This window comes from Arachis ipaensis, chromosome B2, assembly GCF_059453495.1.
Source record: "Arachis ipaensis isolate K30076 ecotype BB chromosome B2, ASM5945349v1, whole genome shotgun sequence".
NCBI lineage: Eukaryota > Viridiplantae > Streptophyta > Magnoliopsida > Fabales > Fabaceae > Arachis > Arachis ipaensis.
The window spans coordinates 23,491,632-23,497,147 of NC_142437.1; the positions used below are offsets into that span (position 1 = coordinate 23,491,632).

Sequence of the window (5,516 nt, forward strand, 5' to 3'; positions counted from 1 at the left end):
CATCATACCATCAAAACATCAATATTCATAATCACATATATGACCACACAATATATCTCAACCATTCAACAATATCAACAATTCAATTCCACTCTTAGGGCCTCTAGCCTAAGTTTTCACACCGCATTACATTTTAAATACAGGAAACCGAGACCATATCTTAGCCGATTTTCCCGCTCAACCCGGAGCACTTCCAAATCACCTTTCCACAAGTTATTAAAGCTTGAACACCTCCAAGAACAGATTTTTAGCACACCAAAGTCCTTTTCCAAGCTTTCCAAAATCTCAATCAAGCTCCAACACACATATATACACTTTCTAACCACAATTATCACATTCAAACACAACAACTCAATACCCAAACATCATAAATCCACAAATTCCACTAGGGTTGAGAATCTTACCACACCCAAGAATCAAGGAGACAAGATTAAGTCCTCCTTCAAGCTAGTTGGATCCTATAACATCAAAGAACCCAAAATCTCAATACTTTTTCTCCAAAATATTCAAATTTAAGGCTGAGAAAACTGGACTAAAATCATGGCTTACCTCAAGAACAAAGTAGTGGGTTTTGTAGAGCTCTTCGCGATGAACGCGTGGCCACAAATGATGCAGCAATCGAAGCTCAGGATCAAAAGTTATGGTGGTTTGAAGATCAAATGAGTGTTAGAACTTTGGAAGAGTGTTCTTTCCCTCCCATTTTCCTTTTTCAGCGTGAGTGAGGTTTAGAGAGGAGAGAGAGTACTATTTTTAGGATTTTAGGTTTAGTTTGGTTGGGCCAAGTGTCCAATATGGGTCTGGTTGGCCCAGTTTGGTCCGTTCGGTCCAATCTTGGGCCGATTTCTATAAAATTGGTATCAAAACTCTCGTTTTAATCTCCTCTATCATATTAAGCCATAACAATCATATTTTTAGCTTTCTAGAATAAATTCTTATTTATGGGCTAATTAGTCATTAATTAACCAGATTTTACACTTTATAAGGCTGCAGAGTCCAACATGGATCATAATAATGCTGCTAATGCCAATGTGGCAAATGCAATTGGGAATGAAGAACCCATTAGAGTGCTTGGCTCATACACAGCTCCCAATACAGATCTTTATGGCAAAAGTATTGTGGTGCCTCCTATAGCTGTAAACAATTTTGAACTGAAGCCTCAGCTTGTCACTCTTGTGCAACAAATTGTTAGTATCATGGACTTCCTCATGAAGATCCAAATCAATTTATCTCTGATTTTTTGCAGATTTGTGATACTGTGAAGACTAATGGAGTGAATCTTGAGGTGTATAAACTCATGCTCTTCCCATTTGCTGTGAGGGATAGAGCAAAGCTATGGTTAGATTCTCAACCCAAGGAGAGTCTGGAAACTTGGGACAAGGTGGTCACTGGATTTCTGACTAGATTTTTTCCACCACAAAAGCTAACTAAGCTGAGGGTGGAAGTTCAGACTTTCAAACAGAAAGAGGGTGAGAACCTTTATAAAGTTTGGGAGAGATTCAAGATACTAACTAGACAATGCCCTCCGGACATGTTCTCTAAGTGGACTCAGCTGGATATCTTTTATGAGGGCTTAGGAAAAATGTCCAAGATGAGTTTATATCATTCTGCAGGTGGTTCATTACACATGAAGAAGACACCAGAGGAGACTACTGAGCTAATTGAGTTGGTTGCTAACAACCAATTTTTATATGCTTCTAACAGGAATCCTGTGAACTCTGAGACCTCTCAGAAGAGAGGCATGTAGGAAGTGGAAGCTGTTAATGCTCTTTTTGCTCAGAACAAGCTTATGTCTCAGTAAATAAATCTACTTACTCAACAGTTGAGTGGAATGCAAGTTTCAGCTGTCAACACCCAAAATCCACCTCAAGAGGTCCCTTATGACATGACAGGTAACTTTATACAAAATGAGAATTATGATTATGCTCAATCTTCTTCTGAACAGATCAATTACATGGGGAGTGGTCCTAGAAACCCAATAATGATCCATATTCTAAGACATACAATCAATGGTGGAAAAATCACCCAAATTTTGGGTGGAGAGACCAACCTCAGAGATCTCAGAATTTTAACAATAATTCTCAGGACGGTTTCCAACAGAATAATCATAATAACCACCAATTTTAGTCTCATCAATAACAACCACCTCAGCAGGCAAATTCTCAACCCCAATAAAATTCTAGTTAGATCCTATAACATCAAAAGCTCACAAATCTCAATATTTTTCACCCAAAATTTCGAATTCAAGGGCTGGAAGAACAGAGATGAAATCATGGCTTAACTCTAAAACAAAGTTATGGGCTTTGTAGATCTCGACACGGTGAACACGTGGCCACAAATGGTGAGGCGATCGGAGCTCCGGATCAAAAGTTATGTCACTTTGAATCACAAGTGAGGGTTTGTGATTTTTGGAAGAAGGTTCTCCCTCCTTGGCTGCCCAGCAGCGTGTTTGAGGTTTAAGAGAGGAGAGAGAGTGCTGTTTAAGGGTTTTAGGCTGAGCTTGGTTGGGCCTATAAGTTCGGTTTTGACCCGGTTCGACCAGTTCGGTCTATTTGGCCCAATCTTAGGCCAAATTCTTTAAAATTAGTGTCGAAATTCTTGTTTTAATTTTTTCTACCATATTAAACCATAGAAATCTCATTTCTAATTTTCTAGAATATATTTTAATTTACAGGTTAATTATTCGTTAATTATCCAGGTTTTACAATGTGACTTCTTAAATTTTCTACTAAATTATTCTTGATTTAACTATATATCCATATAATAAATTATAATTTAGTTATCAATGTGAGTAAAACATTAGTTCTATATAATAAATAAGTTAAGTTGAAGTATATTAGTATTATTATGAGGAAAAATGAATAATAAAGTGCATTGAGTTCTACAGCAGCAATAGCAAAATTAATATCCACCAGTAGCATAAAGTGCACCACTGACTCCTACAACAGCAACAACATATCTTTGGAAATGCACACAATGCCCACATAATAATAATAATAATGCACACAATGCCCTGACATTCATATCTGAAAAAAAAATCGTCCTTAGCATTACAACAAATTTTAACATGATCGTTTCGTTAAGAAAGGAACAAAACTAAAAATAATAATTACATAATTAAAAGACAAAAAATTCACCTTACTCTACCCTACCTAGTACAATATCAATCGTAGAAATGATCAATTAATCTACTCTTCATTAACAACAATATCAATATTAACTATATACAATTAATTAATTAATCAATTCTCTATAGCATATGAACATTGTAACACCCTACTATACAGAGCTTTACGCTTAAGTCGTAGAATAGAGGTAGTGTGGTGTTACGGATGTCTAATCAGAAAATATATACGTATAATAGTGGAGAAATATAATATATTAGGAGCCTTGAAAAATGGGTAAAGCAAAATTGCAAAATAAAAAGCGCAACACTCAGGAAACGGAATAACTTGTGTGCTAAGAAACCTAAGGGTCATAGGCCTGAATAAGCAAAAGAGTGAATAGAGAGCTGAGAATACAGTATAGCTAGCTCCTGACTCAGCCTGCGAAGCCAAGGCTGGCCAGGCCCTAGCTCTCCTTTAACCTCTATAAGGGACAAAATAATCCAGTTTCTTGGAGAGAAAGCTAAGTACATATATACATAAACTGATAACCAAAAGAACCCAGGGACTACTCCGCTTCAGGAATCCAGACGCCTAGCGAAGAGCCTCTCGACCTGCATCTGAAAACAATAACACAGTATGGGGTGAGAACTGGAGGTTCTCAGCATAGTAAAGGTGCCACGCATTTAATATATAAGGTCCTGGGAATGCCAGAGGCAATCCTAGAACTCCAACATACAGTTATAAAACTTAAACTCTAAGCAGAAGCCATAAAAGGGGGTAGGTGACCTAAAGAATTCTGAACTTACTTACTCTAAACCTAACCTTAACACCAAACCGGTCCACCCTTCCTCCGCTCCTCCGTCACCATTAATTCAACAGAGACAAACGCCCAAACAATTTCACGCATAAGTAGAAAATAGATAGTGCAAGTAGCAAGTATAACAGGTAGCATGAAATATATTCAGTTAGGCAATCCCAAGTAATGCATAGCAGACAAAACAAACATATGCACATGATGTATGCGTATCCTATGGCTGATGAGGCTCATCTGTCGGTTATCCAGGCAACCCGACAAGTCCAAAAACCTTAGACTGTCCCTTGCCGCACATCCCCATGAGTCTATGCATAGATTTCTCATTCATTCATCATTTATACAATCATTCATTCATTCATATCTCACTCAATGGAGGATATCCATTCCCGGGAATTTAGACATGCCCGGTCACCCTTACGACGTAGGGTCAACAGAGTATCGAGTTTCAACCTGGAACATGTGGTGGCAAGCCATGGTTCTGTTACCCAGGAAAACTCGTATCTCAGATATCATTAATTCATAAGCCGCATAATATTTAGAACCATTTATATTTATCATATAATTATTCATCTTAGCCATAGCAATATATATTCATTTAGCTTTCACACCACTTCCCTCATAATTCATCTTGTTTACCTTTTCTTCATCCCCAAGTTACCTCAATTTCCTAACTTTAACTAATTACTAAGCTTACTAGTAAGATCTAGGGTTAAAAGGATAAAAATAGAGGCTTAGAGGTTCGAAACCATATTTGAATTATAAAAATATAAGTGCTGGAAAAACAGGGTGTGTGCGGACGCACACAAGTCTGCGTGCGAACAATTTGTGAGAAGCAGAGCGTGTGCGTGCGCATGAGTGCGTGCATGCGTGCGCACACCAACCAGGAATTACTTGGTGTGCGTGCGCCTCACCTATGCGAGCGCCACCAGCAGAAAGCATATCCTGGTGCGTGCGTGCGCACAATGGCGTGCGTACGCACACTTTCTGAAAAACACCAGGTGTGCATGCGCACACCAGTGTACGTAGGCACACACCAGAAACTCTAGTTCTGTTGCATTTTAATAATTTCTAGTCTTCCGCACCAGATTTTCAGCGTCCATAACTTCCTCTACAAAATTTGATTTTTCGCAAAATTTATATCGTTCTCAAGCTTATAAAACCCTCTTCAATTTGAAACAAATCTCATTTTCATCCAAAATTTGAGAATCAAGTTATGGACTACCGAAGTTCATCAAAAATCAGTTTTTACCAAAATTTACCAAACCCCTATTTTTACCAAAATCTCATTCCATACCAAAATATTTCACAACCAAGGCATACCAATACTCAACTCCACACCTTCCATACATTTTACAACACACCACACCCAACATTCTCAATCATTCAATAACTCCTTACATATTCACATACATCTTCACAATTCCAAATTCAAGACAATAACAATTATACTCATGTTTATACATAGTTCCCTTGTCACACATACCAACAAGTACATTTAACCCTTTTATTCAACAATTACCCACAATACCACACCACTCTCATGAATGGCTCAACCCTTACATCAAGAATTTGCTAATTTATATCAAATATGCTAAGTC

At 37.8% G+C, this 5,516-nt stretch overlaps 1 non-coding gene across 1 annotated transcript; it reads right to left on the reverse strand.

Moving 5' to 3' along the window:
- Positions 1 to 1,427: 1,427 nt before the first annotated feature.
- On the reverse strand, positions 1,428 to 1,533 carry LOC148573307 (small nucleolar RNA R71). The gene has a single exon (XR_015906260.1). It is a non-coding gene; the product is annotated as a small nucleolar RNA R71 (small nucleolar RNA).
- Positions 1,534 to 5,516: the final 3,983 nt, after the last annotated feature.